General features: G+C 36.6%; 1 protein-coding gene across 1 annotated transcript in view; it reads right to left on the reverse strand.

Annotated features, from left to right (window-relative positions):
• TMEM232 (transmembrane protein 232) overlaps nucleotides 1-24295 on the reverse strand; it is a 255860-nt gene that overhangs the window by 4399 nt on the left and 227166 nt on the right.

Genomic DNA, 24295 nt, shown 5'->3' on the forward strand with positions numbered 1-24295 from the left:
GGCTAAAGTATGAAAGGCTTAACGGAGCCTGAAGTAGACTATGCCCAACAGGGAGATGAAAGTGCCCATCGCTGTACACAGCCCCATGACCCTGGAAGTTCTGGTGGAATTCTAAGCCTAAGAATTTGATCTAAGATATACTAAAAAAGAAAAAAAAAATGATGTGACTTCAATACTTCTCTCAAATAAGGGTGGAACTGTGGCAGACAATTTAGCAACAGCTCAATGGAAGTGTTGGCAGTACAAAGCTGGGTCCTAAACTAGTGGAAGTTTAGTATTAAACCATCCACATAATAATTACATTATTAAATTTATTATGAAGAAATTATTGTGAGCTCAGAAATATGTTATGCAACAAAATGGTGGTAGAGAATATGGTTTTAAAGGAGAGAAAGTGGGTTTAAAAGAAAAGCTCTTAGGAAAGAGTCTAAGGAGAAACATAGCTGGTGAAAATTTCCATATTCAAAAAAGTCTGATCAGTTTTTAAGACTATAACGTCTACTATGCACTTTTTTCAAGTTGTTGTCTATACCCTTTTTGACATGCTTCTCTCATATCACTAGGTTGCTTTATGCTGCACTAAACACTTCTCAAATCCTTCAATTTATCGTCATCTCCATCATCATTTTCCTAATCTAAACCATCATCTCTTACCTGGATTAAGGCCTCCTTTTTTATAATCCCTGCATCCACCATGTCTTACCCTTTTTATTCTTGTCTTTATACAGTAGCCAGAATTTTTTTTCAAACTACAATGTGGATCATGTCAATCCCTGACTTCAAACTCTTCAGTAATTCCACATTAACTTTAGGATTAAGATTACATTCCTTGCTGAGGAAGCCTGAAGTAGACTGTGCATTTGTTTAAGTGGCCTGTGTGGCTTCTCCAAACTTACTTTTCTCCCTTCTTGGCCCAAGTCTATGCGTTACTAACACATGAGCTTTCTTGCAGTTACTGTGATATGCCTTGCTCCACCTGACTATTGTTTGTTTGCACATGCTGTCACCACCCGTTTCTCCACTGTCCTTCTCCTCCTCCTCTCTCTCTGCTGCAGGGCTGGTTAATGCCTACTTTTTCTTCAGCTTCTCAGTTCAAGCCCACTACCATAGCTCTCAATCCACCATAGGCCTTTCCTTCATCATACTTATCTCAATTGTAACTTTACATTTATCTGTGAGCCTGTATGAAATTTTTTTTTTTCCTGACTAGAAATATGAGCTACATGATTGTGGAGACTTTGTTTGTTTGCTTATCATTGACTCCACAGTGACCTACACAGTGCCACTAGACACTAAATGAATGTGTGTATGTTTGGTAAATTACTGAATGAATAAATGAAAGTTGTGATATGTTTTAATCCCCTTTATATTCCAGGCCATCAATAAGAGTCTACGACACAATACTCTTATGTCAGCAGAGCAGTGTCCAGCAGAGCAAGAAGACGACAATCTCAAGAGGTAGGTCATTAGAGTGGAGCTAATAGCAGGGATTCAAAGGAAAATAACTCAAGTGACAGGTGACCAGGGAGAATATACGGAGCCCTCTCCTAACCCGTAAGATTCACAAGTATCGTGGGGCAGAAGAGCAGTGAGCTTCCCACTGCATGTAGAATAGGGGCCCTAGCCATTCTATTGAAATATTAAAATATGATTCTAGAATGCTGGAGAGTTAGGGGGCATCTGCGGCTGAGACTTGGGTTAACTATATTCATTCAACAAAATTTGGGCACTTCTGATATTCAAAGAATTGTGCTAAATGCTGTGAAAAGATAAATGAGACAGAACTTTTAAATTAGTTAAAGGTTAAAGGTGTTCAAGCAAGTTGCCTCAAGTTCCTTCTTGAATTATAAAAGTTTAAGATAAAGACATGCATAACAATATACATAATGTTAGAAAGCCTTTAAAATGGGAAGATTAGATGGATATGCTTGTGCACCTGATTTCTAGTTTTCTCAGTTGAATAGTTTGTACTGGAAAAGAAAAATGTATAAATAACTATAATACAACAGGAGACATAAGAGAGATAAGTATTCAATGATATAAACAGAAAAATGTAGTAAAATGGTTAAGAAACAGGTTCTGGACTCAGATCTCTAAGCAAATTTTCATCCTGCCACTTAGTATTATTTATCACTCTGTTCCTCGGTGTCTCCATTTCTAATACAAAAAAATAATAGTACCTTCCTTGTTATGTATTTATAAAAATTAAAAAGGGATAAGACATAAATACCTTTGATGGAGCAAATACTAAACAAGTTTCAGCTATACGATCCTTGTCATTATCATTATCAAAAAAATTCAGAGGAATAAGCCATGACTTTTAGGTGGTATTAAAAGAGAAGAGAATAAAATAAGAGAAAAAGTAATGGGAGACAAAACAATTAAGATGAGGCTTAAATGAGATGTACAACTCTTATGTTTGGAATTAAATGGGAAGTAGAGAAAAATCTTCCCAGAAACATGGTATATTATAATCCTCGGTGTGTCATAACAATTTACCACAAACTGGTAGTCTTAAAAACCAGAAATCCATTTTCTCACAGTTCTAGAGGCCAGAAGTCCTAAATCAAGGTGTTGGCAGGTTTGGTTCCTCTGAAGGCTCTGGGGAGAATGCATTCCAGGCTTCTCTTAGCTTCTAGTAGCTTCTAGCTTCCCATCTTTGTCTCTGTCTTCAAATGGCCTTCTCCTTCCATGTCTCTATGTCTGCTTCTTTTCTGTCTCTTACAAGGACACAAGGACACTGTGGATTTAAGGCCCATGTGACCAAGACAGCCTTAACTTTCCCTAAAGCTAAAGCTTGACTAGGGCTTCCCTGGTGGCGCAGTGGTTGAGAATCTGCCTGCCAATGCAGGTGACAGGGGATCGAGCCCTGGTCTGGGAAGATCCCACATGCCGCAGAGCAACTAGGCCCGTGAGCCACAATTACTGAGCCTGCGCTCTGCAACAAGAGAGGCCGCGATAGTGAGAGGCCCGTGCACTGCGATGAAGAGTGGCCCCCACTTGCCGCAACTAGAGAAAGCCCTCACACAGAAATGAAGACCCAACACAGCCATAAATAAATAAATAAATAAATAATTTAAAAAAAAAAAAAAAAAAGCTTGACTAAAGCTTAGACAGGCTTCTTCCTGACTCTAGGCACCTGATCTCCCTTGTTTTAGAGCATTTACTGTAGAAAACTTGCAATTGTAAATTATTTCTCTTCTCCCAGCCTTTTGCCAGTTTATTATCCAGGAACACTTTTCTCAAGGACCTGGGAGCCATCCCTTTAAAATAAAATCATCAAGAAAGATAGTGCTCCTATCTTCCAGTCTCTGTGGGAAGGAATCTAACTTAGGTGGCAATTAGCAAACACAATGACCTAATCACATTGACCAACCTTTCCTCTAATATCTTCCAATACTTTTCCACTAGCTCACCTCAGCATCAAAAAACCTCCTGTCTTTTGTTTCAGGGGAGTTAAGTTCAATCTCTCTCCCCTATTGCAAGACTTGAGTAAAGTTTCCTTTGCCTGTTTAATTTGTCTGGTGCAATTTCTCTTTGATACACCCTAATTCAAGATGATCTCATCTTGAAATCCTTATCTTAGCTACCCAAATAAGGTCACATTGACAAGTATGGGGGCCTAGCACTTTGACACATCTTTTGGAGGACACAGTTCAACCCACTATAGATGACAAAGCAGGAACAAAAATTCAGACGAAGGAAACAAAGCACTTATTTGGGGAGAAGCACACAGACTGAGAAGGATGGAACCTAGAATACATTTAAGGGAAGAGTAGGTGACTCATTTATTCACTCATTCATTCATTTACTCAAACATTTATTGCAGGAGGAATGTTATTATAAGGACTGCGAAGAGAAAAAAATTTAACTTAGATACTGCAGTCCAGAAATTCAAAGTTCACATGGCAGGGAGACATGTAAAGAGACATTTATAGTACACTGGAAAAATTGCTGTAAAACAGGGTTCTCTGGTGGACAAACATGGGAGATGACATAATTTAACTTAGTCTGAGAGTAAGAGAAAATTTCCTGAATGATTTATGCATAGTTTTGTCCCAATAGGATGATTACGGACTGAAGAAAAGACACATTTAGGACATGTTCTTTTTTTTTTTAATATATCAAGGATAAGAAATATACAGAGATACTTACAAAAAGAGAAAAAAACACACAAAAAAACCCAAAACAAGGGATAATACTGTTCTTTATACAGAGTTATGGTTTTTCAAGTCCCCAAGCTCTTCTGAGGACATAAAATATGGACTGAGCATCCCTTTAGAAGGTATTCCCCAGGAGCACGTGAATAACCCATGTCTCAGGCCTCTTTAATCCTGCATCTCCCCCTCTGACCTAATCAATTCAGCAGGTTCTAGACTCAGATCTCTAAGCAAATTTTCATCCTGCCACTTAGTATTATTTATCACTCTGTTCCTCTGTTTGCTTTTATCTCAGGCAGACTATAATAATCTTTGGAATTACCCAATGAGGGGAAGATACTGTATTATTTAAACAAACCACAGAATTATATCCTTGTTCAGCAACTGAATGAGTTGATCCCTTATCCCACTTTTTTTTGAGAGAAATTGAACAGGCACAGACTCATTGGTTGGCATTTCCTCTAGTATACTTCATTTTCATTTTTGAGGACCAGCATGGACGTATGATTCTCAAAAATGTCATGGATATAGGACCTTTCACTGATTCTAAACTTAACTTATTCCAAATAATTGTAATTGAGTATAATGTTAGCTGTGGGCTTATCATTTATGTCCTTTGTTATACTGAAGTATATCCCTTCTATACCCAATTTGTTGAGAGTTTTTATCGTGAAAATTTGAACGTTGTCAAATGCTTTTTCTGCATCTAGTGAGATAATCACATGGTTTCTATCTTTCATTCTATCAATGTGGTATATCACATTTATTGATTTACATATGTTGAATCATCCTTGCATTCAAGAGGTAAATCCCACATGATCATGGTGTATGATCCTTCTAATGTGTCCATTTTGAAAATTTTTTATTTATTTTTAAACAAAAAAAATTATTGCAGTATATTTCATGTACATTATATAAGTAACAGGTGTACAATACAGTGATTTACAACTTTAAAGGTTATACTCCATTTATAATTATTGTAAATATTGGTTCCATTTCCTCTGTTGGAATCCTTGTAGCTTACTTTATACATAATAGTTTATACCTCTTTGTTCACTACCCCTATCTTGCCCCTCCCTCTTCTCTCTTCCTACTGGTAACCACTAGTTCATTCTCTTTATCTGTGAGTCTCTTTCTGCTTTGTTATATTCACTAGTTTGTTGTACTTTTTAGATTTCACATATAAGTGATACCATAAAGTTTTTCTGTCTGACTTATTTCACTTAGCATAAGATCCTTCAGGTCAATCCATGTAGCAAATGGCAAATTTTCATTCTTTTTCATGACTGAGTAGCAGTCCATTGTACATATATACCACATCTTCTTTATCTATTCATCTGCTGATGAACACTTAGGTTGCTTCCATATCTTGGCACTTGTAAATAATGCTGCAGTGAACACTGGGATGCATGTTTGTTTGTTTTTTTCTTTAATTAGTGCTTTGGGTTTTTGTTTGTTTGTTGTTTTCTGTTTTCTTGGATATACACCGAGGAGTGGAATTGCTAGGTCATATGGTAGTTGTTTTTAGTTTTTTGAGAAACCTCCATACTGTTTTCCACAGTGGCTGCACCAGTTTACATTCCCAATAACAGTGTACAAGAGGTCCCTTTTCTCTACATCCTTGCCAATGTTTGTTATATGTGTTCTTTTTGAAGAAAGCCATTCTGACAAGTGTGAGGTGATAGCTCATTGTGATCTTGATTTGCATTTTCCATATGATTAATGATGTCGAGTATCTTTTCATGTGCCTGTTGGCCATCTGCATGTCCTTTTTGGAAAAATGTCTATTCAGATCTCCTTTCCATTTTAAAAATCGAGTCGTTTGTTTTTTTGATGTTGAGTTGTATGAGGTGTTTATAGATTTTGGAGGTTAACCCCTTATTGGTCATACCACTCACAGATATTTTCTCCCATTCAGTAGGATGTCTTTCTGTTTTGTTGATGGTTGCCTTTTTTTTGTTGAAAAGCTCAAGTTTAAATAGGTCACATTTGTTTATTTCCTGTGCTTTAAGAGAAAGATCCCCCCAAAAATGTCAAAAACAGTTCAGCCTATGTATTGCTCTAGGAGTTTTATGGTTTTTGGTCTTACATTTAGGTCTTTACTTGTATTTACATTTAGGTCTTTAATCCATTTTGAGTTTATTTTTGTATATGGTGTTAGAGAATGTTCTAATTTCATTCTTTTACATGTAGTTGTCCATTTGTCCCAGCACCACTTTTTAAAGAGAATGTTTTTTCTCCATTGTATATCCATGCCTCTTGTCATAGATTAATTTACCATAAGTGTGTGAGCATTTCTGGGCTCTCTATTCTGTTCCATTAATCTATGTGTCTGCTTTTGTGCCAGTACCATACTGATTTCAGTACCTTACTAAAGCTTTGGAGTATAGACTGAAGTCAGAGAGCATGATTCTTCCAGCTCTGTTCTTCTTTTCTCAAGATTGTTTTACCTATTCAGGGTTTTTTATGTTTCTGTATACATTTTAAAATTATTTGTTCCAGTTCTGTGAAAAATGCCCTTGGTATTTTGATAGGGATTGAACTGAATCTGTACACTGCCTTGGGTAGTTTGGCCCTTGTAACAATATTAATTCTTACAATCAAAGAACGTGGTTTATCTTTCCATCCCTTTTGTGTTGTCTTCAATTTCTTTCAGCAGTGTCTTATAGTTTTCTGAGTATAGGTCTTTTACCTTCTTAGGTAGATTTATGTCTAGGTATTTTATTATTTTTGATGTGATGGTAAATGGGTTGGTTTCATTAATTTCTCTTTCTGATAGGCTGTTAGTGTATATGAATACAAGAGATTTCTGTGTATTAATTTTTTATTCTGCAAACTTTACCAAATTCATTGATGAGCTCTAGTAGTTTTCTGGTGGCAACATTAGGATTTTTTATGTATGGTATCATGTCACCTGCAAACAGTGACAGTTTTACTTTTGCTTTCCAATGTGGATTCCTTTTATTTCTTTTTTGTTCTCTGATTACTGTGGCTAGGACTTCCAATACTGTGTTGAATAAAAGTGACAAGAGTGGGCAACCTTGTCTTGTTCTTGATGTTAGAGGAAATGCTTACAGCTTTTCACCATTGAGTATGATGTTAGCTATGGGTTTGTCATATACGGCCTTTATTATGTTGAGGTATGCTTCCTCTATGCACACTAGCTGGAGAATTTTTTAAATAAATGGATTTTGAAATTTGGCAGAAATTTTTCCTGCATCTATTGAGATAATCATACTGTTTCTATTCTTCAGTTTCTTAACCTGGTGTGCCACACTGATTGATTTGCAGATATTAAAAAATTCTTGCTGCCCTGGGATAAATCCCTTGTGATCATGGTGTCTGATCCTTTTTTTTTTCACACACACACACTGTATTTTATTTTTACAAGAGATAAATAAACTGATACCAAGCATTGTAAATGGATGTCCACAACAAAAGCAACAATGATTGCAATTACCAAACACGAAACACACTCATACTATGTCATAATATTGACATTCAGTCCAGTAATCCTCCATGGTAACAGCTCCTTTACTTTGCAGTGAAAACTGATTTGTATATTTTTTGCCTCTGAGTCCTTGTGAGATTTTTTTTTTCAAACAGAAAGTCACAAAAATTATAATCATCCTCATCAGTTCACTCAGTCCCATGTAATTAATTTTTTTTATCTTGATCTTTTGTTAGCACTTTTATGAATTCAGTTTTCCATTAGAGTACTGAAAATGCTTATTCATTCAGTTCAGCAGTATAGTCAGTTACCAGAAACCTGTATTTGTCAGAGTCTTTTCCATGAATTCCTTGAAGATGAAACCCTTTTATAGGAACATTATTGCAAAAGCATCAGAGTACACCCAGAACTGTCTGTAAATGACAAAAGACTTAAAAATGACCATGGTTAAAGATTTGATGAAAATTCATTGTAATGCAATTGACAAGGAAATTTAGTTATTTCTGAGATATACATTTTAAAGTAATAACTAGAATTATGACTTATAACATTATACCAGAACATATAAGATTTTTAGAAATTGCATGTAATGTCTGAAACATTTATATTAACATATTTCCTTATAAATAACGCAATGAAAGTTTAGTATTAGTTGTTTTTTTTTGTTTGTTTGTTTATTTATACTGCAGGTTCTTATTAGTCATCAATTTTATACACATCAGTGTATACATGTCAATCCCAGTCACCCAATTCAGCACACCACCATCCCCACCCCACCGCAGTTTTCCCCCCTTGGTGTCCATACATTTGTTCTCTACATCTGTGTCTCAACTTCTGCCCTGCAAACCGGTTCATCTGTACCATTTTTCTAGTTCCACATACATGCGTTAATATACGATATTTGTTTTTCTCTTTCTAACTTACTTCACTCTGTATGACAGTCTCTAGGTCCCTCCATGTCTCAACAAATGACTCAATTTCATTCCTTTTTATGGCTGAGTAATATTCCATTGTATATATGTATCATATCTTCTTCATCCATTCATCGGTGGATGGACATTTAGGTTGCTTCCATGACCTGGCTATTGTAAACAGTGCTGCAATGAATATTGGGGTGCATGTGTCTTTTTGAATTATGGTTTTCTCTGCGTATATGCCCAGTAGTGGGATTGCTGGATCATATGGTAATTCTATTTTTAGTTTTTTAAGGAAACTCCATACTGTTCTCCATAGTAGCTGTGTCAATTTACATTCCCACCAACAGTGCAAGAGGGTTCCCTTTTCTCCACACCCTCTCCAGCATTTGTAGATTTTCTGATGATGCCCATTCTAACTGGTGTGAGGTGATACCTCATGGTAGTTTTGATTTGCATTTCTATAATAATTAGTGATGTTGAGCAGATTTTCATGTGCTTCTTGGCTATCTGTATGTGTTCTTTGGAGAAATGTCTATTTAGGTCTTCTGCCCATTTTTGGATTGGGTTGTTTGTTTCTTTAATATTGAGCTGTTTATATATTTTGGAGATTAATCCTTTGTCCGTTGATTTGTTTGCAAATATTCTCTCCCATTCTGGGGGTTGTCTTTTCATCTTGTTTATGGTTTCCTTTGCTGTGTAAAAGCTTTTATGTTTCATTAGGTCCCATTTGTTTATTTTTGTTTTTATTTCCATTACTGTAGGAGGTGGATCAAAAAAGATCTTGCTCTGATTTATGTCAAAGAGTGTTCTTCCTATGTTTTCCTCTAGGAGTTTTACAGTGTCCGTTCTTACATTTAGGTCTCTAACTATTTTGAGTTTATTTTTGTGTATGGTGTTAGGGAGTGTTCTAATTTCATTCTTTTACATGTAGCTGTCCAGTTTTCCCAGCACCACGTACTGAAGAGACTGTCTTTCCTCCATTGTATATCTTTGCCTCCTTTGTCATAGATTAGTAGACCATAGGTGTGTGGGTTTATCTCTGGCTTTCTATCTTGTTCCATTGATCTACGTTTCTGTTTTTGTGCCAGTACCATATTGTCTTGATTACTGTAGCTTTGTAGTGTAGTCTGAAGTCAGGGAGTCTGATTCCACCAGCTCCGTTTTTTTCCCTCAAGACTGCTTTGGCTATTTGGGGTCTTTTGTGTCTCCACGCAAATTTTAAGATGATTTGTGCTACTTCTGTAAAAAATGCCATTGGTAATTTGATAGGGATTGCATTGAATCTGTAGATTGCATTGGGTACTATAGTCATTTTCACAATATTGATTCTTCTATTCCAAGAACATGGTATATCTCTCCATCTGTTGGTATCATCTTTAATTTCTTTCATCAGTGTCTTATAGTTTTCTGCATACAGGTCTTTTGTCTTTCTCGGTAGGTTTATTCCTAGGTATTTTATTCTTTTTGTTGCAATGGTAAATGGGAGTGTTTTATTAATTTCACTTTCAGATTTTTCATCATTAGTGTATAGGAATGCAAGAGGTTTCTGTGCATTAATTTTGTATCCTGCAACTTTACCAAATTCATTGATTAGCTCTAGTAGTTTTCTGGTGGCATTTTTAGGATTCTCTATGTATAGTATCATGTCATCTGCAAACAGTGACAGTTTTACTTCTTTGTATTCTTTTTATTTCTTTTTCTTCTCTGATTGCTGTGGCTAGGACTTCCAAAACTGTGTTGAATAATAGTGGTGAGAGTGAACATCCTTGTCTCGTTCCTGATCAGGAAACGCTTTCAGTTTTTCACCATGGAGAATGATGTTTGCTGTGGGTTTGTCATATATGGCCTTTATTATGTTGAGGTAGGTTCTCTCTATGCCCACTTTTTGGAGAGGTTTTATCATAAATGGGTGTTGAATTTTGTCAAAAGCTTTTTCCGCATCTATTGAGATGATCATATGGTTTTTACTCTTCAATTTGTTTATATGGTGTATCACATTGATTGATTTGCATATATTGAAGAATCCTTGCATCCCTGGGATAAATCCCACTTGATCATGGTGTATGATCCTTTTAATGTGTTGTTGGATTCTGTTTGCTAGTATTTTGTTGAGGATTTTTGCACATATATTCATCAGTGATATTAGTCTGTAATTTTCTTTTTTTCTAGTATCTTTGTCTGGTTTTGGTATCACGGTGATGGTGGCCTCATAGAAGGAGTTTGCGAGTGTTCCTTCCTCTGCAATTTTTTGGAAGAGTTTGAGAAGCATGGGTGTCAGCTCTTCTCTAAATGTTTGATAGAATTCACCTGTGAAGCCATCTGGTCCTGGACTTTTGTTTGTTGGAAGATTTTTAATCAGAGTTTCAATTTCATTACTTGTGATTGGTCTGTTCATATTTTCTGTTTCTTCCTGGTTCAGTCTTGGAAAGTTATACCTTTTTAAGAATTTGTCCATTTCTTCCAGGTTGTCCATTTTATTGGCATAGAATTGCTTGTAGTAGTCTCTTAGGTTGCTTTGTATTCCTGCAGTGTCTGTTGTAACTTCTCCCTTTTCATTTCCCATTTTATTGATTTCAGTCCTCTCCCTCTTTTTCATGATGAGTCTGCTAAGGGTTTATCAATTTTTGTTTATCTTCTCAAAGAGCCAGCTTTTAGATTTATTGATCTTTGCTATTGTTTTCTTTGTTTCTATTTCATTTATTTTTGCTCTGATCTTTATGATTTCTTTCCTTCTGCTAACTTTGGGTTTTGTTTGTTTTTCTTTCTGTAGTTCCTTTAGGTATAAGGTTAGATTGGTTACTTGAGATTTTTGTTGTTTCTTGAGGTAGGCTTGTATAGCTATAAAACTTTCCTCTTAGAACTGCTTTTGCTGCATCCCATAGGTTTTGGATCATCATGTTTTCATTGTCATTTGTCTAGGTATTTTTTAATTTCCTCTTTAATTTCTTCAGTGATCTCTTGGTTGTTTAGTAACGTATTGTTTAGCCACCATGTGTTTGTGTTTTTTACGTTTTTTTCCCTGTAATTCATTTCTAATCTCATAGCGTTGTGGTCAGAAAAGATGCTTGATATGATTTCAATTTTCTTAAATTTCCTGAGGCTTGATTTATGACCCTGGAGAATGTTCTGTGTGCACTTGAGAAGAAACTGTAATCTGCTGTTTTTGGATGGAATGTCCTGTAAATATCAATTAAATCTATCTGGTCTATTGTGTCATTTATAGCTTCTGTTTCCTTATTTATTTTCATTTTGAATGATCTGTCCATTGGTGTAAGTGAGGTGTTAAAGTCCCCCACTATCATTGTGTTATTGTCGATTTCCTCTTTTATAGCTGTTAGCAGTTGCCTTATGTATTGAGGTGCTCCTATGTTGGGTGCATATATATTTATAATTGTTATATCTTCTTCTTGGATTGATCCTTGATCATTATGTAGTTTCCTTCCTTGTCTCTTGTAACATTCTTTATTTTAAAGTCTATTTTATCTGATATGAGTATAGCTACTCCAGGTTTCTTTTGATTTACATTTGCATGGAATATCTTTTTCCATCCCCTCACTTTCAGTCTGAGTGTGTCTCTAGGTCTGAAGTGGGTCTCTTGTAGACAGCATATATATGGGTCTTGTTTTTGTATCCATTCAGCAAGCCTGTGTCTTTTGTTTGGAGCATTTAATCCATTCACATTTAAGGTAATTATCGATATGTATGTTCCTATGACCATTTTCTTAATTGTTTTGGGTTTGTTTTTGTAGATCCTTTTCTTCTCTTGTGTTTCCCACTTAGAGAAATTCCTTTAGCATTTGTTGAAGAGCTGGTTTGGTGGTGCTGAATTCTCTTAGCTTTTGCTTGTCTGTAAAGCTTTTGATTTCTCCATCGAATCTGAATGAGAGCCTTGCCAGTTAGAGTAATCTTGCTTGCAGGTTCTTCCCTTTCATCACTTTAAGTATATCATGCCACTGCCTTCTGGCTTGTAGAGTTTCTGCTGAGAAATCAGTTGTTAACCTTATGGAAATTCCCTTGTATGTTATTTGTCATTTTTCCCTTGCTGCTTTCAATAATTTTTCTTTGTCTTTAATTTTTGCCAATTTGATTACTAGGTGTCACGGTGTGTTTCTCCTTGGGTTTATCCTGTACAGGACTCTCTGCACTTCCTGGACTTGGGTGGCTATTTCCTTTCCCATATTAGGGAAGTTTTCGACTATAATCTCTTCAAATATTTTGTAGGGTCCTTTCTCTCTCTCTTCTCCTTCTGCGACCCCTATAATGCAAATGTTGTTGCATTTAATGTTGTCCCAGAGGTCTCTTAGGCTGTCTTCATTTCTTTTCATTCTTTTTTATTTATTCTGTTCCGCAGCAGTGAATTCCATCCTTCTGTCTTCCAGGTCACTTATCCGTTATTCTGCCTCAGTTATTCTGCTATTGATTCTTTCTAGTGTAGTTTTCATTTCAGTTATCGTATTGTTCACCTCTGTTTCTTTGTCCTTTAATTCTTCTAGGTCTTTGTTAAACATTTCTTGCATCTTCTCGATCTTTGCCTCCATTCTTTTTCTGAGGTCCTGGATCATCTTCACTATCATTATTCTGAATTATTTTTCTCGAACGTTGCCTATCTCCACTTCATCTAGTTGTTTTTCTGGGGTTTTATCTTGTTCCTTCATCTGGTACATAGCCCTCTGCCTTTTAATCTTGTCTCTCTTTCTGTGAATGTGGTTTTTGTTCCACAGGCTGCAGGACTGTAGTTCTTCTTGCTTCTGCCGTCTGCCCTCTGGTGGATGAGGCTATCTAAGAGGCTTGTGGAAGTTTCCTGATGGGAGGGACTGGTGGTGGGTAGAGCTGACTGTTGCTCTGGTGGGCAGAGCTCAGTAAAACTTTATTCCACTTGACTGCTGATGGGTGGGGCTGGGTTCCCTCCCTGTTGGTTGTTTTGCCTGAGGCAACCCAAAACTGGAGCCTACCTGGGCTCTTTGGTGGGGCTAATGACAGACTCTGGGAGGGCTCATGACAAGGAGTACTTCCCAGAACTTCTGCTGCCAGTGTCCTTGTCCCCATGGTGAGCCACAGATTCCCCCCCCCCATCCTCTGCAGGAGACCCCCCAACACTAGCAGGTAGGTCTGGTTCAGTCTATCCTGGGGTCACTGCTCCTTCCCCTGGGTCCTGATGCATACTCTACATTGTGTGTGCCCTCCAAGAGTGGAGTCTCTGTTTCCCCCAGTCCTGCTGAAGTCCTGCAATCAATTCCCACTAGGCTTCAAAGTCTGATTCTCTAGGAATTCCTCCTCCCATTGCCGGACCCCCAGGTTGGGAAGCCTGACGTGGGGCTCAGAACCTTCACTCCAGTGGGTGGACTTCTGTGGTATAAGTGTTCTCCAGTCCGTGAGTCACCCACCTAGCAGTTATGGGATTTGATTTTACTGTGATTGCACCCCTCCTACCATCTCACTGTGGCTTCTCCTTTGTCTTTGGATGTGGGGTATCTTTTTTGGTGAGTTCCAGTGTCTTCCTGTTGATGATTGTCCAGCAGCTAGTTGTGATTCTGGTGTTCTCGCAAGAGGGAGTGAGAGCACGTCCTTCTCCGCCATCTTGGTTCCTCCCTGATCCATTTAATGTATTGTTCAGTTTGCTAATATTTGGTTGAGGAGTTTTGTGTCTATATTCATCAGTGATACTGGCCTGTAATTTTCTTTGTTTGTGACATCTTTATCTAGTTTTGGTATCAGGGTGATATTGGCCTCATAGAAAGCTTGGGAGTATTCCTTCCTCTGCAATTTTTTTCGAATAATTTGAGAGGACAGGTGTTAATTCTTCTCTAAATGTTTGGTAGAATTCATCTGTGAAGACATCTGGTCCTGGACTTTTTTTGGGGGGGAGTTTCTAAATTACTGATTCAATTTAATTACAGATAATTGGTCTGTTCACATTTTCTATTTATTCCTGGTTCAATCTTGGGAGATTGTACATTTCTAAGAATTTGTTCATTTCTTCTAGGTTGTCCATTTTATTGGCATATAGCTGTTCACAGTAATCTCTTATGATCTTTTGTAATCTGTGCTTTCAGTTATAACTTCTTTTTCCTTCCTCATTTTATTGATTTGGGCCCACTCCTTTTTCTTGATGAGCCTGGTTAAAGGTTTGCCAATTTTGTTTATCTTTTCAAAGAACCAGTTTTTAGCTTCATTGATATTCTCCATTGTTTTTTAGTTGCTATTTCACTTATTTCTTCTCCAATCTTTATGATTTCTTTCCTTCTACTACTTTGGGCTTTGTACTTCTTCTCTAGTGCCTTTAGGTATAATGTTAGGTTGTTTATTTGAGATTTTTCTTGTTTCCTAAGTGAGCTTGTATTGCTATAAACTTTCCTCTTAGAATTGCTTTTGCTGCATGCCACAGGCTTTTTGTTTTGTTTTGTTTTGTTTTTTAATGTGCCTAATCCTAATAAGCTCCCTGCTTTTTTTTTTTTAATTAATTTATTTATTTATTTATTTTTGGCTGTGTTGGGTCTTCGTTTCTGTGCGAGGGCTTTCTCCAGTTGCGGCAAGCAGAGGCCACTCTTCATCGCGGTGTGCGGGCCTCTCACTATCGCGGCCTCTCTTGTTGCGGAGCACAGGCTCCAGACGCACAGGTTCAGTAGTTGTGGCTCACGGGCCTAGTTGCTCTGTGGCATGTGGGATCTTCCCAGACCAGGGCTCGAACCTGTGTCCCCTGCATTGGCAGGCAGATTCTCAACCACTGTGCCACCAGGGAAGCCTGATCATCATGTTTTGATTTTCTTTTGTCTCTAGGTATTTTTTGATTTCCTTTTTGATTTCTTCAGTGATCCATTGCTTTAGTAGCATCTTGTTTAGCTTCCATGTATTTGTGTTTTTCACAATTTTTTTTCTTGTAGTTGATTTTTTTAATAGATCGTTATTGGAATATAATTGCTTTATGATACTGTGTTAGTTTCTGTTGTACACCAAAGTGAGCAGCCATATGCATACATAGGCCCCCATATCCCCTCCCTCTTGAGCCTCCGTCCCATCCTCCCTATCCCACCCGTCTACGTCATTGCAAAGCACCAAGCTGATCTCCCTGTGCTATGCTGCTGCTTCCCACTAGCTAACTATTTTACATTCGGTAGTGTATATATGCTGATGCTAATCTCACTTCACCCCAGCTTCCCCCTCCCACCCTGTATCCTCAAGTCCATTCTCTATGTCTACATTTTTATTCCTGCCCTGCATAAGTACCATTTCTTTTTTTTTAGATTCCATATATATGCATTAACAGATGGTATTTTTCTCTTTTTGACTTACTTCAATCTGTATGACAGACTCTAGGTCCATCCACCTCACTGCAAATAAATCAATTTCATTTCTTTTCATGGCTGAGTAATATTCCATTGTATATATGTGCCACATCTTCTTTATCCATTCGTCTGTCAATGGACATTTAGGTTGGTTCCATGTCCTGGCTATTGTAAATAGTGCTGCAATGAACATTATGTTATATGTCTCTTTTTGAATTATGGTATTTTCAGGGTATATGCCCAGTAGTGGGATTGCTGGGTCATATGGTAGTTCTATTTTTAGTTTTTCTAGGAACCTCTGTACTGTTTTCCATAGTGGTTGTATCAATTTACATTCCCACCAACAGTGCAGGAGGGTTCCATTTTCAGCACACCCTTTCCAGCATTTATTGTTTCTAGCTTTTTGATAATGGCCATTCTGACCAGCATGAGGTGATACCTCATTGTAGTTTTGATTTGCATTTCTCTAATAATTAGTGATGTTGAGCATCATGTGCTTCTTGGCCACCTGTATGTCTTGCTTGGTGAAATGTCTATTTAGGTCTTCTGCCCATTTTTTAATTGGATTGTTTGTTTTTTTGATATTGAGCTCCATGAGCTGTTTGTATATTTTGGAGATTAATCCTTTGTCAGTTGTTTCATTTGCAAATATTTTCTCCCATTGTGAGGGTTGTCTTTTTGTTTTGTTTATGATTTCCTTTGCTGTGCAAAAGCTTTTAAATTTCATTACGTCCCATTAGTTTATTTTTGTTTTTATTTCCATTACTCTAGGAGGTGTGTCAAAAAAGATCTTGCTGTGGTTTATGTCAAAGAGTGTTTTTCCTATGTTTTCCTCTAAGAGTTTTATAGTGTCTGGTCTTACATTTAGGTCTTTAATACATTTGGAGTTTATTTTTGTGTATGGTGTTACATAGTGTTCTAATTTTATTCTTTTACACGTAGCTGTCCAGTTTTCCCAGCACCACTTATTGAACAGGCTGCCTTTTCTCCACTGTATGTTCTTGCCTCCTTTGTCGTAAATTAGGTGACCTTATGTGCCTGGGTTTATCTCTGGGCATTCTATCCTGTACCATTGATCTATATTTCTGTTTTTGTGTCAGTACCATACTGTCTTGAATACTGTAGCTTTGTGGTATAGTTTGAAGTCAGAGGGCCTGAAAACTCCGTTTTTCCTTCTCAAGATTGCTTTGGCTATTCGGGGTCTTCTGTGTTTCCATATGAATTGCAAAATTTTTTGCTCTAATTCTGTGAAGAATGCAATTGGTAGTTTGATAGGGATTGCATTGAGTCTGTAGATTGCTTTGGGTAGTATAGTCATTTTCACAATGTTGATTCTTCCAACCCAAGAACATGGTATATTTCTCCATCTGTTTATGTCATCTTTGATTTCTTTCGTCAGTGTTTTATAGTTTTCTGAGTACAAGTCTTTCGCCTCCTTAGGCAGGTTTATTCCTAAGTATTTTATCCTTTTTTTGCAGTGGTAAATGGGAGTGTTTCCTTAATTTCTCTTTCTGATATTTTGTTGTTGGTGTATAGGAATGCCAGAGATTTCTGTGCATTAATTTTGTATCCTGCAACCTTATCAAATTCATTGATTAGTTCTAGTAGTTTTCTTGTGGCATCTTTAGAATTTTCTATGCATAGTATAATGTCATCTGCAAACAGTGACAGTTTTACTTCTCCTTTTCCAATTTGTATCCTTTTTTTTTCTTTTTCTTCTCTGATTGCCATGGCTAGGACTTCCAAAACTATGTTGAATAAGAGTGGCAAGAGTAGACATCCTTGTCTTGTTCCTGATCTTAAGTGGAAATACTTTCAGTTTTTCACCATTGAGTATAACGTTTGCTGTGGGTTTGTCATATATGGCCTTTATTATGTTGAGGTAAGTTCCCTCTATGCCCATTTCCAGGAGAGTTTTATCACAAATTGGTTTTGAATTTTATCAAAAGCTTTTTCTGCATCAATTGAGATGATCATATGGTTTTATTCCTTAATTTGTTAATGTGGTGTATCACATTGATTCATTTGCATATACTGAAGAATCCTTGCATCCCTGGGATAAATCCCACTTGATCATGGTGTATGATCCTTTTAACATGTTGTTGGATTCTGTTTGCTAGCATTCTGTTGAGGATTTTTGCATCTATGTTCATCAGTGATATTGGTCTCTAATTTTCTTTTTTTCTGATATCTTTGTCTGGTTTTGGTATCAGGGTGGGGTGGCTTTGTAGAATGAATTTGGGAGTGTTCCTTCCTCTGTAATTTTTGAGAAGAGTTTGAGAAAGATCGGTGTTAGCTCTTTTCTAAATGTTTGATAGAATTCGCCTGTGAAGCCATCTGGTCCTGGACTTTTGTTTGTTGGAAGATTTTTAATTACAGTTTCAATTTCATTGCTTGTGATAGGTCTGTTTATATTTTCTAATTCTTCCTGGTTTAGTCTTGGAAAATTGTACCATTCCAAGATTTTGTCCATTTGTTCGTGGTTGTCCATTTTTTTGGCATATAGTTATTTGTAGTAGTCTCTTATACTCCTTGGTATTTCTGCAGTGTCAGTTGTGGTTTCTCCTTTTTCATTTCTAATTTTATTGATTTGCATTCTCTACCTTTTTTCTTGATGAGTCTGGCTAAGGGTTTATGAATTTTGTTTATCTTCTCAAAGAACCAGCTTTTAGATTTATTGATCTTTGCTATTGTTTTCTTTGTTTCTATTTCATTTATTTCTGCTCTGATCTTTATGATTTCTTTCCTTCTACTGACTTTGGGTTTTCTTTTTTCTTCTTTCTCTAGTTGTTTTAAGTGTAGGGTTAGATTGTTTGAGATTTTTCTTGTTTTGAGGTGAGATTCAATTGCTATAAACTTCCCTCTTAGAACTGCTTTTGCTGCATCCCATAGGTTTTGGGTCATCATGTTTTCATTGTCATTTGTTTTTATGCATTTTTTATTTCTTCTTTGATTTCTTCAGTGATCTCTTGGTTATTTAGTAGCACACTGTTTACCCTCCATGTATTTGTGTTTTTTAGTTTTTTTCCTGTAACTGATTTCCAATCTCATAGCATTGTGGTCAGAAAAGATGCTTGATACGATTTCAATTTTCTTAAATTTTCCAAGGCTTGATTTGTTACCCGAGATGTGATCTATCCTGGAGAATGTTCCGTGTGCACTTAAGAAGAAAGTGTATCCTGCCACTTTGGGGTGGAATGTTCTATAAATATCAATTAAATCTATCTGGTCTATTGTATCATTTAAAGCTTCTGTTTCCTTATTTATTTTCTGTTTGGATGATCTGTCCATTGGTGTAAGTGGGCTGTTTAAGCCCCCTACTATTATTGTGTTGCTGTCAATTTCTCCTTTCATGGTTGTTAGCATTTGCCTCATGTGTTGAGGTGCTCCTATGTTGGGTGCATAAATATTTACAATTGTTATATCTTCTTCTTGGATTGATCCCTTGATCATTATGTAGTGTCCCTCCTTATCTCTTGTAACAGTCTTTATTTTAAAGTCTACTTTATCTGATATGAGTATTGCTACTCCAGCTTTCTTTTGATTTCCATTTGTATAGAATATCTTTTTCCATCCCTTCACTTTCAGTCTGTACGTGTCCCTAGGTCTGAAATGGGTCTCTTGTAGACAGTATATATATGGGTCTTATTTTTGTATCCAGTCAGCCAGTCTGTGTCTTTTGGTTGGGGCATTTAATCCATTTACATTCAAGGTTATTATCAATATGTATGTTCCTATTACCATTTTCTTAATTGTTTTGGATTTGGTTTTGTGGGTCTTTTTCTCCTCTTGTTTCTCCTGCCTAGATAAGTTTCTTTAGCATTTGTTGTAAAGCTGGTTTGGTGGTGCTGAATTCTCTTATCTTTTGCTTGTCTCAAAAGCTTTTGATTTCTGTGTTGAACCTGAATGAGATCCTTGTTGGGTAGAGTAATCTTGGTTGTAGGTTTTTCTGTTTCATCATTTTAAGTATATCCTGCCACTCCCTTCTGGCCTGCAGAGTTTCTGCTGAAAAATCAGCTGATAACATACAAAGGAATCCCCATAAGTTTATTTTTTGTTTTTTCCTTGCTGCTTTTAATATTTTTTCTTTGAATTTAATTTTTGTTAGTTTGATTAATATGTGTCTTGGTGTGTTTTTCCTAGGGTTTATCCTGCATGGGACTCTCTGTGCTTCCTTGACTTGGGTGACTATTTCCTTTCCCATGTTAGGGAAGTTTTTGGCTATAATTTCTTCAAATATTTTCTCAGACCTGTTCTTTTTCTCTTCTTCTTCTGCGACCCCTATAATTCGAATGTTGGTGCGTTTAGTGTTGTTCCAAAGGTCTCTGAGATTGTCTTCAATTCTTTTCATTCTTTTTTCTTTATTCTGCTCCTTGTCAGTTATTTCCACCGTTTTGTTTTCCAGCTCACTTATTCGTTTTTCTGCCTCAGTTATTCTGTTATTGATTCCTTCTAGTGTATTTTTTCTTTTCAGTGTTTGTGTTGTTCATGTCTGTGTGTTGTTTGTTCTTTAGTTCTTCTAGATCTTTGTTAAACGTTTCTTGTATTTTCTCAATCCATGCCTCCCTTCTATTTCCAAGATTCTGGATCATATTTACTATCATTACTCCAAATTTTTTTTCAGGTAGATTGCCTATTTCCTCTTCACTTATTTGTTCTTGTAGGTTTTTACCTTGCTCCTTCATCTGTGACATATTTTTTTGCTGTCTCTTTCTTTTTGTTTTTTCATGAGTGGGATTTTGTGTTCCTGTCTTACTGGTTGTTTGGCCTGAGGCTTCCAACACTGTAGTTTGTAGGCTGCTGGGTAGAGCTGGGTCTTGGTGCTGAGAAGAGGACCTCCATGAGACCTCACTTTGATTAATATTCCCTGAATTCTGCATTTCTCTGTTAGTCCAGTGGTTCGGACTCAGAGCTCCCACTGCAGGAGCTTCGGCCCGACCCCCCAGCTCATGATCCAAGATCCTGCAAGCCATGTGGGGTTGTTTCCGACTCTGGGTATACAGTTGACACTTGGTATCCACGGGGATTGGTTCCAGGGCCCCTGAGGATACCAAAATCCTAGGATGCTCAAGTTCCTTAATCTGGCTTCCAAATCTGTGGGTTCCGCAGCCTCAGATTCCTTGTAGTTGATTTTTAGTCTCATAGCATTGTGGTAGAAGAAGATCCTTGATATTATTTCAATTTTCCTAAATTTACCAAGTTGTCTTTTGTGGCCCAGCATGTGATCTATCCTGGAGAATGTTCCTTATGCACTTGAAAAGAATTGGTATTCTGCAGTTTTCGGATGGAATGATCTATATATATCAGTTAAGTCCATATGGACTAATGTGTCCTTTAAGGCCTGTGTTTCCTTATTGATTTTCTGTCTCTAATGTGTCCTTTAAGGCCTGTGTTTCCTTATTGATTTTCTGTCTGGATGATCTATCCATTAATGTAAGTAGGGTGTCACAGTCCCCTACTATTATTGTGTTACTGATGATTATTCCCTTTATGTCCATTAATTTTTGCTTTATGTATTTAGGTGCTCCTATGTTGGGGTGCATATATATTTACAATTGTTATACCTTCTTCTAGTTTTATAACATAGTGTTTGGAAAAGTTACGTTGTATGATTTCAATCCTCTTAAATTTGCTAAGATTTTCTTTTTTGGTGGCCCAACATATGATCCATCTTGGAGAAGGTTCTTTGTGCACTTGAGAAAAATGTGTATCCTGCTGCTATTGGGTGGAATGTTATATATATATCCATTAAGTCCATTTGGTATAAATTATAATAAGTTCAATGTTTCTTTTTATGTTTCTGCCAGAATGTTCTATCCATTGTTGAAAGTGAGGTACTGAAATTTCCTATTATTATTGTGTTGTCATTTTTTCCCTTCAGATCTTTTAGTATTTGCTTAATATATTTTGGTGCTTCAATGTTGCATGCATATATATTTACAGTAGTTTTATCCTCTTAATGAACTGACCCCTTTGTTGTTATATATGACCCTCTTTGACTCTTGTTATAGTTTTCGACTTAAAATCTATTTTTTCAAATGTAAATATAGCTACCGTTATTCTCTTTTATATTTCTTTTCCATGGAATATCTTTTTCTATCCCTTTATTTTGAGTCTCTATATGCCCTTAGAACTGATGTAAGTCTCTTCTAGGCAGCATATAGTTGGGTCTTTTTTTTAGTCCACTCAACTAATCTTTTGATAGGAGAATTTAGTACATTTTTACATTTAAAGCAAGTATTGTTAGGTAGGTATGTACTAATTCCATCTTTTGTTGTTCTTGGCTGTTTTGTACTTCCTTTTTTCTTTTCCTCCTCTCTTGCTGTCTTCCTTTGTGAATCGATGCTATTCTGTATTGGTATGCTTTGCTTCACTTCTCTTTATATTTTGGGTATCTACTGTAGGTTTTTGCTTTGTTGTTACCATGATGCTTGCATAAAACATATTAATATAACAGCTTAGTTAAGTTGATAACCTAACTTTGATTGCATACAAAATTAGATCTATCCATTAATACTTTGGTAGCAATTTCCCCCATTCCATTTTAATCCAGTATTCTTAGGAAACATGGTTCATTCTGGAAACTAAATGTATCATATCCTTAGAATGACATTTAATCATAACTTCCACACTCAGAACCCCACCTGGTCATATTTAATCTGTCATACATCTTTAAAACAGGAGGTTTAAAAATAATTTTCTGGGCACATGAATGGAAAATTTTTATCTCAATTAAATAATGTTAATTTTCCATTTGGGAAGGGTGATTTGTTCAGGAAGCAAATTGTATCTGAGTATGCTTGGACCATTATTTTTATTTTCTTTCACCATAATTAGCTTGCCCAAATAACAGAACCTCAAGATCACAGCTTCCTATAAGGGATAAGATTTAAAACACAGATATTTACAAGAAAGTTGTCCAAAAGTAAAAAAAAAAAAAACCTAACATCAAATAAATCTCCTTGGCTACTTTTAAAAAGTAGGTTAGTAGAGAAATAGTTTGTTCTCACCTTGACTATTACCATTAGTTGGTCCCACATAAAAAGTATCTGGAACCTATTTAATTGCTATTGTTTTGTAGTTCCTGCATTTTTAAATATCCTATGGATACTGTCCACTCAGGGACAGTTAAAAAATTGTTCTATTCTCACCCCTCCAACATCTTCAGCCTGGGCAGTAATCCCATTTCTTCCAGGCATGAAGAACTGCCAGTCAAGGAAGTCTCCAGGGTCCTTAGGCTTTGGCCATTCCCAATGATCCCATCTGTCTCAGACACCAGCTTCTTCAGTTTCAGTCTCATTTTTCCTTGTCAGCCAGACTATTGATCGAGTGGTTCCCATATACAGTGCATGCTGGAAAGTCTCACATGTCACTTTCACATTGAATAGAACTTACAGAGCAACTAAGGAACTCAAAGTCATGGATTTCTGAATTTTAATTTCTTTTCAGTCCATTGAGTTAAAATGGACATGTTCACTGAAACAATTCTTCCTGCATTTCCAGATACAATATTTTGCAGCCCTGAGCCAAGGATGGTCCTCTGCTACCCTAGCATTGTGGATTCATCTTCTATTTCAATTTGTCTATAATCTCCTAAATCAATTTAGTCACTAAAGTCTGGAGTCTTTTCATTAATCTAATTTTAGACACTTATTTAATCTGTGTGGCTATCACAATAGGATTGTGATGTGATTGACTGAAAGATGCCAAAAGACATAGTAAAAGAAGGTTAAGTTTCTTTAAGGACATCTTATTGAAACTTATGGAGATGGTTTCACAAGACCGGAGAAAACCTAACATACCCCAAGGCAGAGGTATGCTTCCAGAAAAACCTTTAACAAACCTGGAAGGATGAGTATGAGTTAGTGTTGTGTTAGTGAGAATAAGGGTTCCTAAAACTTAACTGAGTACATGTATCAAAGAGCCCTTTCAGGGACACAGGTTGGATGGAGAGCAAGTGATAACTTCAGTTTTGAACATGTTAAATTTAAGTGTTTTCTTACACCAATTGGAAACTGCTGGAGCTGCTGCATCACTGTCACTCCTTGTCACTGTTCTCTGTTGGGGCCAGTGTTTTCTGAACTCACTGTTGTTTCTTTTTCTTGATTTATTCCTTCATTTGGGGAAGACTCTTAAGAAGACATGATGAATAGAAGGTAAATAATATGAAAATGTCTTTATTCTACCCTCACATTTAATAAATTGAGGCAGGGATATATTCATATGTTATTGTTATCTGAACTCTACCAAAATTGAATAAAAGCATAGAGTTAGATAAATTTTCATATGAACTCTTATTATCTATTTTCCAAAAGTTATAAACCATATAAATTTAGATACCAATAGATACTTATTATTCTAGAGTGGATATTATTGTACCTCAGTGCACTGAGGCAATTGCTCCACTGCCTTCTTGTTTCTGATGCTGGATTTGTGGCAGCTGATGCCATCCAGATTCCCAGGCATTTGTGTAGCCTGTTTATT

Source organism: Balaenoptera acutorostrata, chromosome 2 (assembly GCF_949987535.1).
Source record: "Balaenoptera acutorostrata chromosome 2, mBalAcu1.1, whole genome shotgun sequence".
Classification (NCBI taxonomy): domain Eukaryota; kingdom Metazoa; phylum Chordata; class Mammalia; order Artiodactyla; family Balaenopteridae; genus Balaenoptera; species Balaenoptera acutorostrata.